At 43.4% G+C, this 25,739-nt stretch overlaps 1 protein-coding gene and 1 non-coding gene across 5 annotated transcripts in view; both read right to left on the bottom strand.

Moving 5' to 3' along the window:
• P4HA2 (prolyl 4-hydroxylase subunit alpha 2) overlaps nt 1-25,739 on the bottom strand; it is a 274,459-nt gene that overhangs the window by 211,508 nt on the left and 37,212 nt on the right. The window lies entirely within an intron of this gene.
• LOC138581469 (5S ribosomal RNA) lies at nt 13,260-13,378 on the bottom strand. Its single transcript, XR_011304558.1, has one exon. It is a non-coding gene; the product is annotated as a 5S ribosomal RNA (ribosomal RNA).

The following is a 25,739-nucleotide window of genomic DNA, read 5'->3' on the forward strand; positions in this document are numbered from 1 at the left end:
CCCTAGAACTCACATTGACAGCAGCCCCTCCTAAAGGGAAAGTTTCCACTCTGTACAGACTTCTGGAGAGGTCCACTCCTGAATCTAAAGAGAAATACATGGTCAACTGGGAGAGAGACCTGGGGTGAACAATGGACTTGGCAACGTGGAACAAAATCTGGTCAAGGCTGCATAAAAGCACCCAGTGCATTACCAACAGGGAGGGCGGGTACAAGGTGTGCTGCAGATACTATGTCACGCCGGTACAGCTACACAAATCCGGCTTCAATGTCTTGCCAAACTGCTGGAGAGGCTGCCCTTCAGAGTGATCATTGTTCCACCTTTTGTGGGATTGCCCGAAAGCAACGAGTTACTGGAGGGGCGTATTGGACCATATCTGCCCAATCACTGGCCTTACCATTCCTTGGGACCCAGGGATTATATTGCTGGGAGACACTGGGGACGGGGACGTACCATTATCAGACCACCTAGCACACTTCTGCACCCACCTACTAACAGCAGCAAAAATCGTCCTAGCGAGGCTTTGGAAACACCCAGAGGGCCCTTCCATCCCATTATGGTAGTCCAAGTGCTGGGACATCGTTGCAGCGGAAAAAAATTACAGCAATTCGGTTGGGCAACCTAAACCTCTCCTGAAATGTCTGGGCCCCATTCATGGACTATGCAGAAAACTTCCATAACCCTCTGGCTGGAAGGAGCCACTCGCCCGGGCGCTACCATCGAGTGGAGCAGTTACCCCCCCCCCCTGAGGGCCATAGAGGTCCCACTGGGCTCAAAGCCGTCTGAGGATCCCTTAGCAAAAGTATTGTGTCATCTCTCTGTGCATATGCGATGATGTCTGATGTCTTCGTTATGTTTTAAATTGTAATAAAATGTCGAGTTGAAAAAACCTCCCTCAACCCCCTCATTGCATCAGCTTACTGCCCAATCTCAAACATCTGCTTCACAGCCAAACTCTTAGATCACACAGCATATTTCCAGCACTGCCTCTTCAAGAATCCAATGGCCTACTCAATCACGCCGAGTCCGGTTTCAGACCCTTCCCTAGTACCGAATAATACCTCATCTCTCACTCTCAGACGACATGAAAAGAACAGCCCCCACCTGCAAGGGGCCTCCCTTTCCACCGCTTCTCTTCAACATTTACCTAAGCCCCCTCACCACCATCATCATCCGCTCTCATGCCCCTACCTGCTACAACTACGCTGAAGACACATTATTTTCAAGATTACCAAATCCCCTACCTCCCCCAACCCAGACCTCATCTCCTGTTTCACTGAAATCAACCACTGAATGATGACAACCACCACCTCCTCAAACCTGGTAAAACTGAAATGCAGATTTGAGGCAAGACAGCACTCCTTGCCCAACCAACACCTTGATCACCGTCCCTAGAACCCTATCTACACCCCCCCCCCCAACATCCTCCTCGGTAAAGAACCTGGGATGCACCTTGAGCTCCGAGATAACACTCTATTGCCACATTGACGTCGTCTCCAGATCATGGCAATTCCACCTCTGCATTTTCCAACAAATCTTCCCCCAGCTCTTCAGAATCTCAGCAATCCTGGCTATCACCCTCCCACGCCTAGACTACGCCAATTCCCTCCATCTAGGTGAACCCCAGCGCTCAGTTCAAAAAGCTCCAACGTGTCCAGAAACTCTGCAGTCGGGCTTCTCCTTGCCCTCTCCCCTGCCCTCAGGGTGCTCCCAGGTTAGCCATCAGCAGATGGGCCACTTTAAAACCCACCATGCCTTCCACAAGAAAGGCCCTGCATTCCTCCAACAGAAATTCACACAATACCAACCCAATGGAATCCTCATATCTGGCTCTACACACCTCCTTGTGATTTCCCCCCCCCCTTCAATCATACTACAATAGGAGGCTCCTCTTTCTCCGTTCTAGCCACCACACTCTGGAACTCCGCTCCACTCAACATCCGCCTCTTAGAGGACCACCTCTCCTTCAGAAAGGCCCTCAAAACATGGCCTCCTGCAACCTTATGAGCCCCCCACTGATCACGCCTGCACAACATCAGGCCGCAACACTATGCCCACCATCCTGGTCACCAGATTGCTACCAGATTCGAGTCACGTGACTAAAAGACACAGTTCCGAATGACTCGCTCAGGACAGCCTCCGCCGGGCAGCCTCCGCCGGCAGTCAATAGGGGGCAGAGGCATGGGCGACTCCCTGGGGCAACTTCCATCCCCAGTATGACCTGCGTGCCCATGGGAGCCCCTAAGCAGGACATAAATCCAGCCATCAGCAACTCAACTGTCAGGTAATCCTCTTGGTATCTAGCCAGCCTCTGCATTATCTCCAGGTGAATGTCTAAGCTTATCCTGATATCCTGTCTAGGTGAATGGCAATAGATAGCCTAAATACTCTATCAAGGTGACTTGGGAGGGTAGACAACACATTAGCAAGGTAAATGTTAAAAGGTAGCCAACTCATAACTTTTAGCTGTATGGCAGAATGTTGCCTATTTATTTTATCTTGATGAAGGTAGAACATAGCCCCTTGATTAAAGCTAGGTGATTGCAAATTGTAGCCAATGTAATGTATATAGATGAATGCAGATTGCAACTACTTGACTGTAGAAAATGGCCAGGTAATTGTAGATGTTAGCTATTGTTTTGAATCTAGCCATTGCATTAAATCCAGACTATAAAAAATAGCCAGTGTATTATGATGAATCGGACAACCTCGTCAAAGATTCCCTGGAAGGAATCCTCCTTTACGTGACAAGGGAAAGTCAGAAGCTACCCGACTCCGACCTTGGGGTGGCTTTTTGCAGGAGGCAGAAGACAAGCTCCAGGGAGACAGAAAAAGACTGAATCAAGACAACCCTTTGGTCAAAACCTTTAGTGACAATAGTGACAAACATGTGCCGTTGCAACAAACCTACATGGCTCATTGTAATATAGATACTGACTTTTCATGTTTTTCTAGCCCAGAACCTCATTTTACACCACCCCTTTTTCGGTACTGAGAAGAGGAAGAGGGATGAAGTAAGGAGGATGACTAGACACGGTAGGTAAGCCAACGGTTCATTTTCGTCATTGGAAACTGCAGAGAAAAAGCAGGACATTTTAAAAGGACATAGGTGAACCGAGATCAGGAGAACGAGAGAGCCAGAGACTGGAGAGGGACTGGACTTGTGCCAACATTGGAGGACGCCCGAGGGGGGCAGGGGGAGGGGAGACTGCAGAGCGCAGTGCAGAGGCTAACTGGCATGGTGTTCAGAGGAACAAGGTCGGGAGAAGTTCACCACTTCTCTGATGCCACAGAGGAAGGCAAAGCGGGAAGCGAATAACTGGCAAGGCGCAATGCCAGTCAATGGCCCAGGAGCGCAGACACTGGTGTAACACGAAAAACGCGGAAGACGCCAGCCACAGCCAGCAAGCCCAGGGAGAGTGAGCGGGTTGCCGGGGTGCTTCTGGGCGGATGCAGTGTACTACGTGAGAGCCCAAGTAAAAACAATGCAATTATTACTGATACGAACATTGTTGAGAGAAAGAGCCCAAGTTAAGGGAGTGGAATTATTGCAAGTACGAACATTGTTGAGAGCAAAAGCCTAAAAAGGCAGTGGAATTAATAAGAAAGTGTCGCTGGCCCAATACTGTCGAAGTGTTGTGAGCTGGATAAAAGAGAAAGTGGACAAAGAGCAGAAAAGCCCTGGCAGGTTAATGAACCAACCAAACAAAATGTGATGATAGCCTGGCAGGCGAGTAAAACGGGGGTAAGAACAAACGGGGATAACAAGGGATGGTCCACATCCATTTTTTCAGGAACAAGGAACTATACCCAGTGCACCGGGGAAATGAAGGATGATTGAGAAAGCTCAGAGATCAAAACCCCTTTATATGAAAGCGTGCAACAGAAAAGGGAAGACTAAAACCCCTTTAATATTGTGAACTATATTGCGATTCACGAGAACTGTATACTTGGGTTCAAGGGAAGAATTCCCCCGCCCTTGAACTTGGAACTGTGATCAATTCTTATCAATACGCCTGGAAGAAATCTAGTGGAGGAAAAGCCCCTTTTCCTAGTGGAACTGGCTCCTTTTCTTTTTGGAACTTCAGTAAATTAGGTTTTTGAACTTTTTTTGAGAAAACACCAGTTTACACATTATCTGGTTTAGTATGCAACGGTCAGGTTAGGGTTTTGAACAGAGGACGCTTTATTGGATTATCATCCTGACACAGATGCTCCCTATATGTGTGGAGACAGGGGAAACCTCTCTTAGGGTTAGTAGCAGATATGATTCTTCCACCCCCTTTTCTTTTGTGATAAATAAAAGTTTGTTGCCCACAATCAAGATGCCACTGTGTTAGAGTCTTACTCTTGACCCCGTACAGTATCTTTACAGGTGCGTTTAGAAGGTAGCTATTGTTTTGAATTTAGCTGAATGTAGCATTTGCATTCAATCCAGACAGTGAATGCTTGATGTAGCCAGTATATTTAATATAGGAGAATGTAGAATGTGGCCATTATAGGGAATGCTGGGGTGGCAGAATATAGCCATTTTACTTTCAAGTTAAGTGCTTTAGAATGTAGCAATGTCATTATAGCCGGCTGCACGTAGAGGGAAGCTGCCAAATTAACTCCATGTGATTTTAGACTGACGAATTTACGGAAAATAGGCAATCGTTGAATGGTAGCCAATGTATTTGAACCTACTGCACTCCATGCTTATGAAATATAGCCAAAAGCACAGCTACCATCCTGCTTGCATCTGCTTTCATACATCACTCGAATGAATCTTTGCACAACACCTCTGGCATAAGAATGCAGCTACCCATCATGACAAAATATTTGAATAGTAGCTACACACATATTGGCTATCCTCTCGCATACCCCCGCTAGACTTCCTCTCTAGGCTACCTCTTTCCACCAATGCACATGCCAGCTAGACATGGGTGGCTAGCAGGGACTTGGCCACCCGTTCATATCCTCATACTGGCCATGCATACACGCATTCTAGCACCTTCTTGAATTTCACATACCTTCGACTTCGATCCTTCTTAGGACGTTCAATCTACAGAGCGTTGTGGCCATACCAATGGTGAAAGGCGCTATACAGACACATTACATTACACTGAACAAAAAATTAATACTGCCAGAGCATCTTACAAAGACATCTTGGCCAATTCAATTTACGTCTCTCTATCCATCATTATTGTATAATCATTTTTGACACACATGATCAATCCTTCCTCTTCGAGTATTACTTTTCTTGGCAACCAAACTGCATTTTTTTTTCACATGGTTTTCCTCCTACTTCACATGGATTTCCTCCTACTACGCGCCCCCGGCTTTTTCCGCTGGCTTCCATTCATATACCAATTGGCTTGCTTTTTTTCTGTACATACTCTGCTTAGCACACTCAAATTCATGTTGTGATCTTATTTGCCCAAGAAATAAATCAAGTATTAGGTTTGGGGTTAAGGCCAAGTCCTTCCTCTTCCCATGTGCATGGTAAAACAGGAGACATTTGTGCATTTATCCATTTTGAGCATTTATACCACAGATGTGTGTTGAAACAGTAGTACTTGAGAGAAAGATTCTCTGTCAAAACCTACTTTAAACCCCTTACCTAGTTTGACAGAACTGTAACTGTGTCCCGCGCCGCAATAGTACACGGTATTATGTGTCCCTTAGAAAAATTACCCTACGGTCAAGTAGTCTGCCAAATGTTTGGGTGTTACATGTAAATCTTAAATTCTCTCTTTTCTTACCAGAATCAGTCCACGCCTAATTGCCATCATTCGGGTAAATAGGTTTGCCCCGTTGCACCCAAATTCTTGCTCAAGGCAGAATAAATAATCATTTTCCTCAATACCAAAACAGTCATTGTTTTGAAACAGAAACTAAGCATTTCCTATCTTACTCTCCTGTCGGAGCAGCAAATATTTATGACGGCGATCAAATGCTTTAGGACAACACCTAACAATTACAACTATGGACCCTGCTCCAATAACCTCTTTCACTTAAACAGAAACAGGTTTACAAGCGAGTGTATGGTTTTCCTTGTGTAGTCTTCATCCGCGCCAACATTCTACAGAGTGCTGAGAGAGCACTCCATTCGACATTCTCAGCCGTTAAGGTGGAATGAAATTAATGGAAAATAAAATAGCATGTTATTACAGAAGGTGAAAATATTTGCCTCTGCATATTTAACAAAATCCAGACTTGAGACGCAAGCTACTAAAACAGGACATTTAATGACTAGGTACAGAAACCAATATTATGCAAGTTCAAAGACTATATTAAATCAGGCATTTTCCACCAGGTTTAAAATTGAAAGATTTAAAGGTTGCGTCTCGCCACCAGTCTGAGAAGGCTTGGTTTAACACAACCCTATGGCATAAAAAACTATTCAACAAAAGTCTAGGAGTGAGAGGAAAAGTCATCTGAGCACCAAAAACATCGAAGTAGAAAAGTAATCTTTGCATTGGTCTTTTATATAACAAGTGATCACTTCTTTTCCGATATATTTTTCTATGTTCTTTTGATTAATTTATGAGTGAATGTTCCATTTCACCAGAAAACGAATACAGTAAAAAGATTTGTTTTTCAGCATCAGTGGAGACCCAATGATGATGAATAAGCAAATAGGATGGATGACCGAACGGGTGGCAGAAGAACACAAATGTCCAGGTAACAAAGCTTTATGGCCTTGTACTCCATTGTGTCGTGCAGTACAATCCAGACCCTCTCTTACGTAACAGATTCAAAACTTGAACTGTCTGGCATTTCTTTAAGCAGAACAATTCTATTACCAGTAACGGGAGATGCAGGTTAATAGAACTTTCAGTTTAATAAGGTGCTGGATAATAAAGCTTATATTGTAAAAATGAATTATTTTATAACTTGTTTCAAATCCAAGTGCATCATGAATTATAACTAAAGCATTGTATGTCAGAGAAAATGTATCCCAGAACCAGGTACATGAAATACCAAGGGTGAGCAGTCACAATAACACCAGAAATCACATATGCAATCATATCTAATTAAAAAATATATCATAACTAAAACAGCTTTTCCCTTACAGCCATGAAAAAGAATCCCTATGAAGAATTTGAGGCTAGACTGCTAATACACCAAGTGGGCAGCATTTCACAATATGATCAGTTGTTGAGCGTTTTTAAAACCGAATTGTCGCATTAAATTCAAAGTAGGGGAACGTAAAATTGATCCAAGTCTAATGAAGTGATTCCCAGTTAACTAGGGGCAACATGTGTATTTCACTGGCCCATTCAGGTGAAAGTGGTGGATATAAAAGAAATAGCTTGGAATGGTTCCAGTGGTCACCTAACACACTAAAGTACACGCAAAATAGTAATCTTTTTGTTAGGGGGGGGACAAAGGGGGTGGGGAGTAGTGACCTCTTTGATCCCTCACATAAGTGAAGAAAGAAACCTCTTCCTTTTTTGGACCATAAATCTATACATTCGACATACCCAAACTCAGATTATTTGTTATAGACCTTAAATAGGTAGGTGATCTAAACATATTCCCCCTTAAGAAACGAGCTATGACGTCACTTCATATGCATGTAGCAAGCTATAAAACTCAAATAAGTGACAGAAAGGTGTGGTGGTGAATGCAGAATCATGTGAGTGTCAACCACAAATGTAGTTTGAGTACTACTGGGATGAATATTATGCAGTAGGACATTTCCTACATACGTAATAAGTGCTGTGGAGTTTGGTTAGGTTCAATGTGCATTTGTAATGTGTAAATGATGCATACATGATTGCAGATTTTGTAATAATGTATGATGAACCTGAGGTTGACAAAAGTAAAAGTTTCCTTTGTGTATTTGGGACACCTGTTAGATGAATAAAAAGAAGATTTGCATAGCAGAAAGTGTTAAGAACCATGAAAGACCTTGCAAATAACCAAACATCTACATGATGTGTGTCCGTCCTCATGCAATTTCTCCCTAACTGTACTCTAGTGCAATAGTTTCGACTTATAGATTGAGCAAGCTCCACCTAATAGGCACACATTAAAAATGAACACATTGTAGTACCTGAGCTTTGAACCCAGCACCCATGGCAGCTCCCTTATTAGAGGCAAGCACGTGTTGCACTTCAATACCAATGTCTTGGTTATGAAGGCCATAGAATCCCACATAGCTAACACAGCTAAGTATGTCAACAAAATCTTGTGTGGTTAATGCAGTTTGCATTTATTGATACACAGACGAGTCTCTCTTTGGACCTATTGGAGATGGGGAAATAAATGAACTCCTCAAAAGCCACTCACCTAGAAAATGGGGCTCGTATTGTGGCAAGGGGGGCATCACATTTTGGCTAATATTACAAGGGTCAATGACAAGAACTGTATATTCTCTTTTGTTTCTCCTGGGCCTGCTTCACATAACGATTTACCACTTCTCGGACAAGGGTCATCTTGCCTTTCTCCTTTGGCAAATAGGGTGGCTTTTACTGCTTGATAACTACAGCTCCCAACCTTCCTTCAACATGACTAGCACATCTCTGGGTCCCGCCCATGCACTAATGTGAAAAGATTAAACTCTGCGGAGGCAGGCAGTTGTGTTATGCACAATCACACGAATGTAATGTTGTGTTTTTATTTATCTGAAAAAATAATAGCACGAATGCCGACAGGGGGGATATGGAACTGTAATCACCTACATTGAGAAGAGTAAGGGTACCTAGACGTTTGTCCCATGCACTAGAAAAGACCTGCACCAGAACACCAATGCAGTTAATAGTGCATCCACGCCACACGCTTTGACGTGTTGGTGAAAAAACATGATTTTATATGTGTAAGACCTTTACACTTGCCAGCACTCGCACATTTCTCAAACAAAAAAAAGGCAATAAATAAAAAATAATAATTGTTTTAACTTTAAAATCATAAAGTTGTTACAGTACATTAAACACATTCATAATAACATGAAATATTTATACAAGGGCATAATTGAAGAAAAACCCTGCACCTATTAGATCTACAATTAATTACAATGACTCATTTTTATAACACAGCTCCAACCGTTCATCTAGAATATCATGATCTCATAATTGACGTTATTTTTGCTCCTTTTTTTATAAAATATCCCATATAGGATTTACCTAAAAATGCATAAATATATTTAACATGTAATTAAAAGAATCAAACTAAAAGCCATTAGTCAATCTATACGTGGTTATATCACAAACCTGTCCTACGAGCAGGAGCTAATTTGCAGCATGCATATGTAGATTGAGCACTCAGAGTACCAACATTTTTTTAATATGGGCAACCAAAAAGCACTTATGTTCAGAGAAGCAGCACAAAGAAATAATAAATGCATTTTCCTTCCTTCTAGTATTCCACAACCAATTGCGCCCAAAGTCTTTGGGAAGCTTACAAGTGGCAAAATGGTGACATGGAATTTCAAATATACATACTTGATAAATAGGATTATATTACTTTCCACTTAGTACTGTCGACATTATTTGTTGATAAAATAGCACTAAATGAACAAATTGCTACAGTTCCCTGTTGGGGGTTCACCTACTTGATTGAGGGAGGTCGCCAGGGTAGAACAGTTCCCAAGTGATCTAGGGTACAACAGGCAAGGACTAAACTTTGTCACAGGATGTTGGTGTGTATTGTCGGCAATGTATGCACGTGGAAGCACTTTTGCTGTTGTTGAGTAACAATTACCCACATGAAAAAACTAGAAGTTAGCACCTCAGAAGACTGCGCCCAGCATATAACAGAAATTAACTGGGGTAAAAATAGTAGCAAAACGTGTTGGTAAGATGGCTTTATCAGGCGATAAAAGAAAATTAATTATATGCAAAGGTTTTAAGTATAGCGCATTGCTGAGACTGGTGTCATCTCACTGTGCACGCACAATCCCCGTTATTGTGGTCATGGGTCACAGTACACTACGAGTTATTGTGCCTTGGTCACAGTAGATCGACTCATAGGATAGGATTCATTTTTCTGTTGTCCTGGGCGTCAACCCCATGGTCTGTGCACCAAACTATTCATTGCATTGATGGGTCTCAGTCCCATTCTGTTTTCTGTATGAGCCTTGTATTCAGTGGGTGCGAAAGAGACCCCATAATGGCTTCAGAGAGCCATTATCTTTTCCTCTTGGTCCCAAAGCGGTTCAGAGTTACTGTTTCTTCCTACCTCTGTGGGTGTATGCACCAGTAGAAAAGGAAATAAAAGGAGACAAGACAATTTTTCACTTCACAGGTAAAGATTTTCTGACGCTTCCCAGACCAGCTCTCGCATTTATAATACTACCTAAATAGTATGTCTAATGATAAGAAGGGCACTAAATCTTCCTTGGAACAATCACTGAATTCCACAAGAGCTGTTAAGGTTAGCTACACTCCTAAGCCTGCCTCCCCAGGCAGGAATGTATGTGCATACCAGGCAAGGAATTTCAAGCAAAGGAATTTTTTTTTCCAATTATGTTTCTTGTAGATAATTTGGCCTCTCCCAATGTGAGTTAACTGACCCCATGTTGTAGAATTTCTCAGAATGATGTCATGCAAGAATGGCGATAGCCCTTAAAAGCTCTTGTTTCTGAATGGGTTGAACAGCACGACCGGTCATTGTAAACTGCAGAGTAATGGAAGGAAAACATTTGAACTGATTTTAAACCACTGCCTCCATCACGTCGCTTTGCTGTGCTATTACAAAAAGGGTGAAAATAATAAGCAAACAAGGCACTGTCCATCCCTTGAATGGGCACTCCAGCCAAAACTACAAGGTTGAACGGCATGAGTAGCAATAACAGTGAGGAAGTCCATTTGTCAAACGCCCCTTACTTCTAAAATTATAACACTCGCCACAAGGAAAACCTATTCTGAAACACACACACAACCCCACCGTCCCCCCGCAAGGGTTTCCTACACCCACACACATGCAACAGCCTACACCCGTTTTTCCAATGCAAATGTATTGAAACGTGGTTGGTAGAGATGAACTTCAAAACAGAAAGCATTTCAACTGTGATCCGGCACACGATGCAGGAGCGAGTTTGATCATTTGTAAAGTGCATACTTTGAATTGAATCACAGGTATGCTTGGCCTGCTCTAGAATTCAATTGCACAGCATAAGAAGCTGCTTAATGAAGTCAGCCGGTACATATACAGGGTTCGAAATTGCCAAGAGCTGGGAGCTATTTAGCTCCTGGTTATAGCCAAGGGGAGCCTTGTTAACTAGAAACCAATAGCTACCAAGAGCTACTTTTGACCCCTGGGGAAAGTGGTGCCATAGAAACCTAACTATGCGCTATTAACTGTTTGTGTGTGGATGTACTTGAAGGTTGTTGAAGAACTCCCTTAAGGGCCATTTAGAGCATATATAGGATGAAATTGACAAAAACTTAGAGTTTGTATTTCATGCAAAGTTAGATTTGCTGCACAGTCTGTACTAGCTCCTGGTTCCCCAGAGGTAGCTCCTGCCTAACACGTTATGCTGCATAGCCAGGAGTTGCTTTTTGCTCCTTGTCAACAAATCCCACTTTCGATCCCTGCATATGCCTATGGGAACCCCGGTAGAAATGCTCACCACAGGTCCAGTTTCTAGAGAGGACTTACCCCCATACCAGGGTTCAGTAGCCGTCATGCTGGCATTGGCAATTCCCTGAAATAGAGCAGAATCAGGGAACAGAGCTCCTATGTAACTAATGCAAGTTCCCTTAGGCAGGCGTTCGGTATGCCCTGAAATTAACAGGATGGTGATGAAAACCTAATGAGTCCCGACTGTACGCAGTTGGTTATGAGTAGCATACATTTATCCAACGATCATTGGAAATTAGATTAACATTTACTTTGAAGGACAATGCTTGCAAATGGATATTTTAAATATACCTGCGCTGTTGGGAAATATAATGGTTTGCTGTGAAGAGAGTCTAATCAAGGCAAAGTAGCCAACATACCCTATATTAAACTCACAATAAGGTCTGGTTTAAAAAAATGTATACTACTTAAGTTCCCTACATTCTCCTACATCACAACAAAAAAAATGTTATTCGCCATAACTGCTGCACAATTGTTGTGGGTAGTTGGCTGTGGGTGCGTATACACAGGCCTGTTGATAGTATAAAAATGCGCCTGGCTAGGCAATGGTCATTGGTTGCATGTGCACGTTGTGATATACAAGTCATTTATACCGCGCCTGTACTCAAGTGTGATGATAGAATCCTTGGATTGTGAAATTCTGAACAATTAGCTGGCTCCAGCAGGGCATAGAGCCCGCAGACTTTCCAATAAAACAGGCTTGGAGAACATTCCAAGGGTTATAATTAAGCTTTGTAGACCAGGGCTGAGGGCAGCACGGGGAGTTGAGTAAAGGCGGTTTAGCTGTACAACAGTGGTGACAATCTGGACACTGTACAAAATTGTTTAGCAAGTAGAATGGACAATCACCATATACAACATGGGCATTTGCGGCTCTAAGAAATCCTAAATGCTGTAGAATGCCCACATGCATTGACAAACATTGACAATGCCAAGAGTTTGGGCTTTTATGTAGGCATGGGAAAGGCACTTGCCAGGCACAGCCGTATTAACTACCCATTGTTGATAGCAGGTGCAAAAAGTACCTGGGCATCTAATAGCAGTGCCTGGCCAAAGTGAAAAATATTGGCTTTGCCAATGCTTGTTTTTAACAGGACCTCAGTGAATGACACGCAGAGTGCTTATAAAGCAAGTTGCTAAAGACAGGCCTCGTATGGCATTTTTATTACACCAGTAGCGTGTTTACAACTCCAATTAAGTCATTAACTCAGTAACACCCTGGGAGGGGGCACTGGCCAATCAGGATGCTCGGAACGCGGGCTCTACTGTATGGTACAAGCACGCATTCCGAGCAGCCTGGGTAGCCAGCGTCCTCTTCTCTTCCCTTCGCTGTGCCCCCAACCCTGTCACCTCTTAGCACCCAGTTAGGAAACTATGCGGGTGCTAAGTGTGTATAAAAAAAATACTTTGCTGCACAGCCCAGCACCGAGCAGTGGAGTCGTCCATTAAGTCAACTTTTAATCTTGATGGCTATGGTCATCAAGATTGAACATGGACTTCAGGGAGGACAGCACTGCGCCGCGTCGGGCAAGTTTTCTTTTTTTTTCATAAAAACACCATAAGCACTTAAGTAGGGAACTACATGGGTGCCATGAGATTTGGACCTTTAAGCATCCGGTCGGCTAGAACATGCAGTTTTGAAAGACAATTGAGAAATGGCTCACTTCCTGAACATGGAGCACAAAAAAAGCCTACAGCACCTGGTATTCCCAGGCGGTCTCCCATCCAGGTACTAACTAGGCCCGACACCGCTTAGCTTCTGAGATCAGACGAGATCAGGCGCATTCAGTTAGGTGTGGCCGTAGGCTTTGGGCCTTCTGAGATTTGTGCCTTTAAGCATCTAGTCGGCTAGACCATGCACTTTTGAAAGACAATTGAGAAATGGCTCACTTCCTGAACATGTCTGCCTATTAAGTGTCTGAGGTTTTTGACCATTGTCACAGGTGGTGGTTTCCCATCAGTGTGGGGGTTAATATTATGATGTTGCACAATCTACTTTCTCACCTTAGTTTCCTGCTTTATCACAACTTCAAACACTTTACAGAGACTTTTGAATGTGAGAATTTGCCTCGCACGACCACTCTGTTACTTTGTATTGTGGGATATTTGAACCCATCCAAATGTGCCCCACTGCCTCAATTTACTAATGGGGAAAGAAACAGCCAAAAAAGGATGCGCTAACCCCTGTGCAAGCAAAAATCTGCAAAACTGTGCATGGTTCACCATCACAAAAGGATGTACACCCCTGCCACACACCGTCAAAGTTGGGGTAAAAACAGAACTCACTGCAGGAGAATGCCAGTGGGTGCCGTTACATGTAACATGAAGCAAGGCCACAGAAGTGGGCTTAAAACCGAAGATGCCTTTTAAAATGCAGCTTCCCCAACCAATTGCAACCTTCAAAGTGCTGCTGTTTTGGTGCTAGATTCAGTGATTTACCAAAGAAACCATTGAAATTAAAAGTGTACTGAAATCACAGATCCTCCAGGTGGCTCAGAGAAACCGGGCCTCACTGACTGACAGCAGCTAAGAAATGTATTTCATGAAAAAGGCAACCCAGGAACTTTTCTTTCAGTTCCACAGGAAAAATGCGGCTAAAAGTGGCACATATTACAATTTCAGCTGTGCAGAGAAAACTCCAAGCAAAGGCTGAATACTTACTTCCAGAATGCAAGCAAACTCCAGCACTCAAGGAAAGAAATGGTGACGAATAGATGTGTATGCTGCAGAGGAAACTCTGATGTAAAGGCTCCAGTTTAAATGTGCTTTTTCCATGAAGAAGTGCAAAATGTGCCTGTTTAAAAGCATGTTTTTGTGAAGGGCTTAATTATCTTAAATGTCAAATCCCCTATAAACTATGTTCATTTTATATATTTTAAATGAAAGATTTTAGGTGAATCTTAAAGTAACTCAGTTTGGAGTTAGCTGGTTAATTCTGATTGGACAGTGCCCAGCCTGGGAAAGAGGACACTTCATGTTGACACTCTGCTGCTACCAGGAAGGCTTAATTGATGCTGGAGGTTCTCACATATTTAGAACTCTAAAACAAAGACATTAAACATTCGCCTTGGGCTGAGCCAAGGACAATGGCAGGCTGAACACTGATCCCTTCTAGGGAGGGGCACGAAACTTCCCTCTACACCCCACCCCGATCAAAGGGATGTGACAGCTGTTGTCTGTTGAAAGGAGAGAAAAAAAACTGCTGAAAGAAATGTTGTTTAAAATGCCCATCTGTGATTAAGTTTTGAAAATCTTTAACTTTGCCCCATGAAGGAGGACAAATCTAAAAATTGGTAGTTATAAATCTAATGTTATGCTCTTTCTGTGGAGACGTTAGTGAACCCTGTACTACATAAGGTACCAATTGTGGCAAAAGTATTGATGCTGTAAATATAATATTGTATATCCACATTCTAGTGATAATTGCCCAGATATGTACTGAATTAGGAATTGTTAGGCCAAACTGTTATGATTAAAATTGACAAAATTCCACAGAACGACAAAGACAGCTCACGGAGATGGGAATTGGACGCAAGGATTACCCACAAAATATATAATGCATGTGTCCGATTTTAGTAGAGGGCATAATTATAGAAATGTGCAAAAGTTAAATTGTGGTTCAAATCAATGTGGGAGTTTCCAAATCACATCATAAAAGATGACAGCTCTTTCTGACTGCCAACCAGAAAAAGGCAAGTGCCTTTGACCACTCACAGCCGTGTGTGTGTGGTTTGTAATTCTGCCCCTACCATAAGCTTTGTGATCTAGTATTCATCAGTTAGCAATTCGAAAAGAGTATAGAAGGTCCATCTATACTCCTCTATACCATCAGATAGGCACGGGGCTGAACCTGGTTACTTCCAGGTGCTCTCTTGCAACGCATACACATCCCCTTCTCTCAAGTTTTCGAATTGCTAACTGATGAATACTAGATGCAACACACGTACGCTCTAACAGCGCATACATTTCTTGTACATTAGCAGATCCTTTTCTGTACAACGCGTGCGTTCACTCCTAGTTTCCATGGTAACATCCCCGACCTGGGGTTCAATTTGTCTACCTCTGCGTGTTCACTTGCAATGCAGATACACTATCTTTTTACATTCACCGTATTGCCAATTTATAGAGGCATCAGACGCCCACATTCTGAGCGCTGAGTTTTCTCGAACACATACAGATATTTTTCTACCCAAGGCATCCGTCGCCTTCGAGTTTCCATGGTGACATCCCCGCCCCAAGGCTTACGCCCGGGGGTGGGGCGCGAGGCGTACGTGCTCCAGCCGGACCACAACGCCTCGCAACATCTCCATGGCAACTAACAAAAGGAAAGTGAACCGACGCGAGCACGCTTTACAACGGCTCACACGACTCGCGAGCAGAAGCTGGACGGTAAGAACGGCTCGCTAAATAGACTACATGTGCTGACTTCTTTAAGACTAGAAGTAGAGTGACATCTAATCTTTCTGTTTTCTGTTTGTAGATACAACTGTGTACAGGCACGTACATAGTCAAGAATTTAACTCAGGTAGGACATGCAAATTAATTCCATATCTTCAGATAGAGTACATTACACTGCTAGCTAACTAATGTATGTATTTATTTTGTTTTCTTTCACCTATGCGCACGGATGCTATCCACACATGATATGGTATGTGATTTTGTATTGATTTAATGGGAATGTTACATTGTTTGAATATTTACCAGATATGAATGTAATATCAGTTATGTGACACTAATTTTGCCATAATACCGCCCTGAAGAAGGTTTAATCCGAAATGCATTGGCACTTGCGTATTATGGGCAATTCAAGATGTAAACCTATTTACTGATTTTGGATGTGCAAGATCATGTCATTTTAAGGAAAATTACATGAATGTGAATTAAACATTTCCCGCTACAAAACATATACCTTTGAATTTATTTACTATTTTTTACTCAGATTGTTATACACATTTTATGAATTGGCAGCAACCGAATGGGGCAAACTGAGAAGCGCCATTCCTAACAAAGTAGAGTTACTTTGTTTTTGGAACTATTAACCTAAGCACTATCTTTTCACAAACCAAAACTGTTCTTTTTCCTGTGTGCTGCTCAAAAGTGAATTCAATTGCCTTACTCATTTTCTGATTTGTATTGTCACCACATTGGTGATTGCTAACTGCTGCTATAGATATATATATATATTTTATGTGTGTGATTTTAATTTTAAATAATAAATAACTATTTACCTTTACCATCCAGCCTGATTCCTGGTCCACTGTGACCTGGGAGGAGGGAGGGGGGTATTTTGAGACAGGTGTGATGAGTGGTATATCGCTCAGAATATTGAACCTATAGACATAATAAATAAGTATTTCATTGGTGCATTGCATGCTAGGCGAGACCCGGTTGTGTGCCCGACTGAAATCCTTAACAGTATACTCTCATCACAGTTCAGGAAGTCTTTTCCATTACGTGTAAATCGGCACACGCCCAACCTTCAACTCTTTTTACAGTTTAATTTGCCTTGAACACAAGCCGGGCCTTTGATAACTCACTGGTCGTGTTAATAGAGTTTCTTTCTTCAACACCTTTCATGTAGCATTCAAGGACGTTACCAATACCTCCTCTGCTCCTCCCAGACTTGGTCATTCAACCGGAAGGGAAGCGGGCCACCTCAAAGCACTTTAAGAAAGGTAAATTATTTCTTCTCAAATCGGTTGTAGTCTGAAAGTATGGAATTCTCACCTGGCTCTCTCGTTCACCGAAGTGCCGATCAGCCCCTTGGCCTTCCAAATTCGATAGCTTAGTTCGCGAAATCAAAGGAAGAGATGCTCCTTCTCGTACACAGCCTCACCTTTACACTCACCTGATATCCCCGGGGGCGTCTGGAAGGGTCCAAGATCTGGAACCCTGGATGCGCAGTTGCCCAGTGCTGAATAATGAATCTGCAATTACAGAAGGGAGGATTGGTGATATCTGTCTCTAATGGGTGAATCTCTCACCTCCCTCTGGGTTCTTTTCTCACCTTAGTTATTTGTAAGGTGAGTTATCCGTCCTGTGTTTCTTGTGCAGGGGCGCTTGACGTTTGTTGGCGAGCTGACCGAGTTGCTTCTCTGGTGCAGTACGCCTTCCTTGGGCCCAGGCCTGCCGAGACCCCGAATCTGCTGGTAGGCAGGTAGGTTTGTTAATTGTAAGTCTTCGTTCTGTTTATGGTGGGAATTCGTTAATGTCTTTCTCTCCTTCTTTTCGGGTGTGAAGGTCTGGATGCTGGCGTGCCGGATGGAGAGGCACGTTTCTAGGTAAGAGAACGCGTGAAGCGCAGCGCCTTTATTGTCTTTTGAAGCTAACCTGTGTTTTCTTCTTCTCCTCCTCCTCAAAGGCCGCTGTGGTGCTGCGAGTGGATGAGAGCGCGATGAAAAACAGGCCCCCGGAATCCGTTAAGGTAGTACAGCGCTGTGCAGTTGTTTAATATTGAAAGCGAGCCTGAATACGTCTCTTTTCCTTTGCAGATGTTGCTGTGGTGCTCCGGGTGGAAGCGTGGCATAGCGCAATGGAAATCAGATAAGACTGATGGAATTTGATATTTTGGAAGCGCACGTTCAAATATGGTTTTTCCCCTTTCTCGTTATTGCAGGTCGCAATGTTCGAACAACAGCTGTGGTAGCAGTTCTCCGGAAGTCCTTAAGCTAGTACTCACAGGTGAGTGAGGTTTCTTCTTCTCTTGGTTTCCACAGATTGCAGCCCAGTTGAGATGCTGAGTGGTGGATGGTGTTTCCTCAGGTAAAACAGAATAATCTTGTTCTTGTTCTTGCAGGATTACAGGAAGATGCTGAAGAACAGGAGCTGGACTCAGTGAGCATCACGCTGCTGGTTGCAGAATAACACAAAGCATGTTCTGCAGTCAGGGTGTGGTTTATATAGCCCAGGTAAAGTAGTACCAGGGAAAGTAGTTCCAGGCCTGCCACACCCAAAACACTAGACCTCATGGCTTGGTTCTTAGAACTAGACTGTGTGGGTGCCTCCAGGTTGGATTTAAAGGCCCATGTACGTAAATGGCACCTAGTTTGAACAGCCCTTCCTTCTTACATATGAGCCTGTGCATGCCACCTTTTGTCCTGATAGGGAGTGTTAAGAAGTGTCAGGTTTGTGTAGTTAGGGTTGGTTTGGCAGCCTGAGAACTGACCAAGTCTCCCTCCCCACTTACCTTATTTCCTGTTGCCTGGTCCACTTCATCCCTGCAGCATAAGATCCATCCCTCCAACGCGGGTCGGCTCGGACGCCGCAGGGTTTCTCTCCCCCCACCTCCAATATCGAGGAAGCAGGGGACACCACTGCAACCCTCCCCAAGGCCAATAAACACTTATCATTGGGAGTGTGGGACAACCCCCCCCCCCCAACCTCTGCTCCCCATTATCGTGTATATTAGCCAATTTGTTCTAATATATTTTGGTCGAATGGTACATGCCAAATTCGGTCAAATGTACAATTCGGCCAAATGTATTCAAACAAATCTACTAATACGGTTAGGATTACGTGCCCGACAGAGCCATTGAAAGTCATTAGAGGTAATCTTCCTGGCCTGATTCCTAATCTACCTCAGCTCTGTGGTGTGGTCAGTGTGAAGTGGGGAGGAATTATGGGAGCTGTAGTTTTAAAATAGGTAGGGACAGGCATTAGATGGGCTGGGGGAAAAGGGGGGATACCGTGTCTCCCCATAAGGTGCATTTGCCCCACTCCCCAAGGACCCACTAACCAGGTAATTCCCCCCCATCCCCTCGCTTGTCCACCCCCAGGGTCAGGATCCAAAAGTGATTGCCACCCGAGTACAGGATCCCGGGGACTAGGTTGTGAAACACCCTGTGGTTTTTCACAGGTTTTCAGAAGCATTCGGTTTTCATTTTTTAAGATACTCCGTTTGTGGAGCAAGCATTTGGTGACTTGTTTACTTCATGAAAACGTGATGGGCTTCTACTCTATGGGACCAAAATAAGCATCTTGTCAAGTTGTTCAACCAGTGTTTACGTTGTTTAAATTAGGTACCAGATCAGTGGATGTGGTTTAGATGCTTGAACATGCTCCTTGAAACGTTTGATCTCCTTCCAGGGGAAGTTAGTTTTGCAGCAGAGGTGGCTTCTGCTTATGGGGTGATCCCTAATACTGAGGGCTGCTTTTAGTTCCTGCTCATCAAATCCAATACATTGTTGAAAGGTCTGGAACTGGATACAGTTAAGGACACTTGGGACAATGGGTGAAGAGAGTTGCATCCTACAGTTCCACTGGTTGAAGCAATTATTCATATTGGGATGGAAAGGCTGGAAAAGAGGAACACATGACATCTCCTGCAAGCTACTGTGATTAGACTAGCAATGGCCAAAGTTAATTTTATATTGAAAAGGTAATGATATGCTCCAGTTAAAAAGTACACATATGGGTGCCACGTTTATTGTCAGTGTAGAAACCCTATACATGGCAATGTTTCCCCCCCTAGTGTGATCTGGTAGTAAAGGAATCTTTCTTTAAAATATTTTATTATGTCGTATTAGACATATTCAGAACTTTAGCAGCTAAAAGATCATACTACATGAACAATGAAAACATACAGTGAATAGGGCCTTTTATTTTAAGAGCTAATCGAGAGATACTAGCCAGAATTATGATCGGTTCTAAGCTTGATTATTGTAGTAGTCTACTAGTTGGCCTGTCCAAATCTGATATAGGCCGGCTTCAAGTTGTGTAGAATAATGCCATCAGAATCATCATTCACCTCAATGGAAGGAATTTGCACCGGCAACCCATGGAAGCCAGAATAACTTTTCACCTCCTTCTGATTACTCACAAGTGCCTGAAAAGCCTGGCGCCATTCTATCTAAGGGAAGTGCTAGAACTAAATTCTAATACACACCTCAGATCCAATAATACTATTCAATTAAAAATTCCAGCTTGTAGATTGTCACAAGTAAAAGGGGCATTCTTTACAGCTGCTCCCACAGCCTGGAACACAATCCCCTTGGACCTCAGAAGAAAGTTTAACAGCTTTGTTCAGAAAGAAAGTTAACGTTTTTGTTTAGATAGGTTATTCATTTTTAATCTTGCAATAAGGCCTCTTGTCTGGAACAATGGACTCTTCTGATCTCCGTTTGTTCTGTTCCTTTGTGTCAGTCTCATTCAGTTTTTTGGTCTTGTTGGTGCCCTTAAGCCTCTGGGTCAGTGGTGTGCGGTGCAAATCTAATAAAGTAAATAAAGTAAAGGGTGGATCTTATTTGCATAGCTGTGTGAGATTGGACCTGGGTGCTGTGACGAATGCAGTGCATTTGTCCCATCTTCCCAAAGGGAAGCCACCCCATAGAGACTAGGGAGGCAAGTCTGCTACGCAAGACCCTCCCCTAGGGGTATGGGCAAGCAGGACCTCACTGGGAGTGACACCGCCTTAGGCGAGAAGGACTCGCAATCCTTAGCAAGATCTCCATTAAACCCAGTGTTCTCAGTTTATGTAGAAACACTGAAAAAATACCCTTTGGCAATGATCAATTCATTAAACACTAATTGATGCTTTTTTTTATTTTTGACTGATTTCTGTTAATGAAATTAATTATCAATATAACATAATCGTAACTCAGTCATAATGCAATATTTATAACCTTGAACAAAACCTGCTCCCACACATTTATGGGTATCAATACAACCCCTTCTATATTTCTGTCATCCGCATACTTACCACATGCATACCATTCAAACAATTTATAAGGAAAACAAAAAAGATACAAAACAAAAGCATATTATAATGGTGTAGGTCGTTCGCCAAAAACAGCGGTGTCACAACATTATGGACATTACTCCACCTCTTTCAATCTAGAAACTTAGCCAACCATTGAACTAAACTTAAGGTAGGTAGTGATATCAGTTATTACAGTACAGGGCTTGATTGACAAACTATTTGTATCCAATGTCGTCAACTCGAGTTTTGGCTTGAATGGTCCTCAAGATGGCAAATGGACCAGCCTCATCAGGACGCAATGAATTAAGGTGTCGAAAGAAGAGTTGTAACGACCATGAAAGCGTCGCTGATTTGTATAATGTTCAAGGGGCTGGATAAGGATTTCTAAGCAACGTACCTCTACCCAGCGTCGCCAGTGCAATGTTGCATAATGACGGGGCCGCAGCGAGATAGAATTCCAATGACCAAGTTGTTTCACTGACTACATCCCGCTAATTAAGGATCTTGCGTTCCGCGCTGAGCGGTCTGAACTAATGTCATGACAAACTTCTGAGTTGTAGAAAAAGAGCAAAGGAGGTTGTTTATTTGATAAAACCTTTACCTCTGCATAATAGAAATGCTGACCTCCCGCATCATGTGGGAAGTCTAGTAACCAAAGAAACCTTGTTTCTTATTACAGAGACACAAAGTCCTTTGATCCTCAAATCGCAAAAGTAGAGAGCGGCTGATGTAGAGTTCGAGTCAATCAGCTGGTGTGGAGACACGTAGGGCGAATGCCATCGTACAGAACCAGCGCTAACTGGAATCAGGACCACAGAGTGTGCATGGTGGGCGAGCAGCCTGCAGAACTTTGTTGAGCCCTGCAACTCTGAATTAAGTTTACCCTTGCATCCTGGGAGACACTGACAATACCAGGGAAAGCAACGGCACGCCCACAAAGGCTGCCACCACAGAAAGCCAGCAAAAGCAATGGCGAGCCCATGATGTGCTCACCACTAGAGAAAGCCAGAGAAGGAGATACTCACGGGTGAGGTAATTTGAAGGCTGCCACCAGCAAATGTCAGAATTCGGTCCACCTGTACCAGAGCCACTGACACTCTCTGCAGTGCATCAGGTACACTGTTTGGCCACGAGAAGGGCGGTGGGTGGTCGAGTTTGCAACAAACACAGGGAACTACAAGAAGCAGTGAAAGACAAGGGAGGCGAAGTTCATGAGAATGCTAGTCGCCGACCCTATGCAATCCCACGCAAACATACGCGACAGAGATTAAACCTGAGGAAATACCGGTGCTGGGTGGAAACAAAGACGCTAGAGGGCCCCAGTAAAGTCCTTAAGTGACCGAGCAAAGATACGGATAATAAGGTGGGCCAGGAGGTCCCAGAGAGAAAGCTGAACATAGCACAAACACGGACAACAACCCTAAGAACAAGCGTAGTTGCCATGAAAGAGAGGCATCGCAAGTATTTGGAAAAGAATGAGAAAAGTAAACTTTTGTCTGCTACAGTGAAACTTCTAAGTTTGTGCAGGACTGAAAGGGAAAGCAGTTCATTTGAAAAGGCTTGAGAAGTGAATCGCGCTTTTATGAGCTCCTGAAGAGTGGCTTTTGTGCAAGAAACTGCTGGCAAAGGCCAAATACAGAAAACTGATGTACATTTCTTCTCAATTAACAAGAATTGTCAAGAACCGTTAAACACAGCGGGAGGGAGGGGAGGTGGGTCAGCTACAAGATCCTAAGCCTACCAGGCATTTACTTTCAGTCTTATAATGTTTATATAGTGGTGGGGGCCAGTTAGATAGATCTGATGACAGACTTTTTTATGCTGACAAAAGATCTTGACAAGCACCTTCTTAAGGTTCAATTGACCAGGACCGGGAGTGCGCGCCTCACCCACCTTCTTTTTTGTACTGAATGCTATGGGAGTCCAGGGCTCCAGAGGCAGCGCCACGGGGTGACTGTGCCCCACTTTGGAGAATCATAAAGATGGTTCTCTCCCCTCCCCCAAATTTGGGAAGGACTTGTGCTTTGGAGGGGTGTCGGTTGCTGGTCACCTGAACAGAAAAAAACGTTTTCACTACAGCTACCAGAATCCTTTGAGTCTAATTAGACACACCTGCTCAACAGCCTCCCTGATGATTATTTGAGATAAGAAAGCACTAGGAGGAGAACAACTACAGACCACAGAAATGCAGCCGAGGGATCTCACCCTGTTATTACTGAGTACCTGATTTGCAGCAAGGGATCTAACCCTGTTATTACTAAGTACCTGAATTGCAGCAGAAGGGATCTAACCCTGTGAATTTTTGTCCATTTTGGGATTTGACCCAGCTACTTATTTTTTACAACAGGCTCAATTGACCAGGACCGGGAGTGCGCGCCTCACCCACCTTCTTTTTTGTACTGAATGATTTCATTTAGGTTCCTACAAATCTTCTGTTTGAATCATATCCAGTGGTCCGACTCCCATTTCTGGAACACCACAATGTTAAGCAAAAGCCAATCAGATTGACTGAATCCCCCTTGTATCTGTAAGCAGCTTTCTCAAAAGAGTCTCTGTAATGCTAGCCCTCAATTGAAGGGCTTGCCGGGAATTCTTATGGTAAACATCTTCACCTGTCTGAACCAGACCTTGTCGAAGTGGGAAACATGTTTTCGTCCAAAACACAAAGCTGTCAGTTGTTGGGATTGCAGGAGTCTAGGATCACTTATCTCTGTTCTGAACTTTTCTTCCAAGGACAAAACTTTTCTACTCCCCTACAGCATATGTGCAAACGTCCCAGTGACATGTATACTACCCAAACCAGTATGTGTGTCCACCACACTCTTCTAAAAATCTTGTCTAGTAAGCACAATGCCAGATCTTTTCTTGCATACCATGATGACCCAGTCCACAAATGGGTGCTCAATGTTACCACACCAGACCAGCTAGTGTTGCCTTCTTGAGAGATCCTCAGACAATCTTCCAATCAGATTCTCCTTTGTTTGCCTTAGCAAGGCAAGGATTAGTGAACCACAGATGGGTTTGCTCACGATTGCCTTAAGCAAACTCCAAAAGGTGTTAGTGAAGCAACTGGCCAACTCTTCTATGCCAGATTTGTTCTGCCCACTGTAAGCAGGTGTTCAGGTCCCTTGGATGTCAACTCCTCAAATGGCAGCCATCTTTTCTTATTATGAAGATTACATGTATCTGAAACTTAAGTACCATTTTAGCCAAAGCAATGGTTTCTCTTACAGATAACGGACATTGTTTGGATAAATTAAGGATTCCATTTAAAGGAAGGGGCTTGGTCACCCAATTCTGGGCAGCCTCAAAAAACAGTTTCTCAAACGTTTCTTAAAGACTCACATTATTCTTGGAGTCAGTAGCTGTGACCAATTCTGTGGTGGAGAGAGGCCAAGCTTTATTAATCCCTGCCTATAAACAGACATCACTATCCTCATAGCTTGTGATCCACATCATAAGGCAGTGTGTGACAATTGGTATCTCAACTTCTGAGAGAACCAACCCACCAGATCCTACTGGCAACTGAAGCAAACTCGGCAGGGTAATGCATGCTGGTTGCTTGTGGCTGACAAATATTCTCATCAACTTGATGAAGAACTTAAACATCTCATCTGATGCGGGGGGGCAGGAAGGGCAGGCGAATCATTAACAGAATATAGCCCATCCTGGGTGCAATAACCATTTTGATGGAATTTATCTAGTTCCATAATGACAATTTGATTGTAGTCACACTCTCTAAATGGTTTGTTCAATCACCAGATGCCGCAAATAAAAGATAAACAAATCTACAAATCTATTTAAAGTATTTCATCTTCTTGGGGCACCAATTATAGCAGAGACCACTGAAGTGGTGTCTTTGTCATGTTTCACAGATTGGTAGGAATTTGAACTAAGTGGAACTGTAGACAGGCATAACCCGAGAGGCGTCTATTGCGTTTACATGTAGCAGATGATACGTACACAGGGAACACCCATTAAAGTCTTGCTATGCTCGAACTGTTGCTGAATAAAAGGAAAGCTTTGGCAATGTCACAAATCCTCTGTTTTGCTGTGCACACAACGAATAAAGCCTAAACAACAAGAGGAAAAGCCACAACTGCATCATCTCAGCGGGACTGTGGTGCGCGCTGGGTTGACACAGTTAGAGGCCCGCCTCTGCTGAGACCCTCTGCTGAGGGCAGGGATTCTGGTGGGAATCATCATCTCCAAAGTCTCTGCAAGACACTCTTGTTTAGGCTTGCAAGAGCAACTGCCGCGTTGATTGGGGTCACATTAGAAATGTTCCACAAGCTCTGGATGTCACTCCCCAGATGAGGTTTATTTCTTAAAACAGCAGTCACAAGCTTTACAAAAGAAGCACACACAGCACCCAATTCCAAACAAAAGAAACAGGCCCACGCAGAGTATTTTGTCACTTTACAATAACAAATGAGCAACTGCCACAAAGGCGCTACTAAACATGGACAAC

Source organism: Ambystoma mexicanum, chromosome 3p (genome assembly GCF_040938575.1).
Source record: "Ambystoma mexicanum isolate Mex_15411 chromosome 3p, UKY_AmexF1_1, whole genome shotgun sequence".
In the NCBI taxonomy this organism is placed as follows: Eukaryota; Metazoa; Chordata; class Amphibia; order Caudata; family Ambystomatidae; genus Ambystoma; species Ambystoma mexicanum.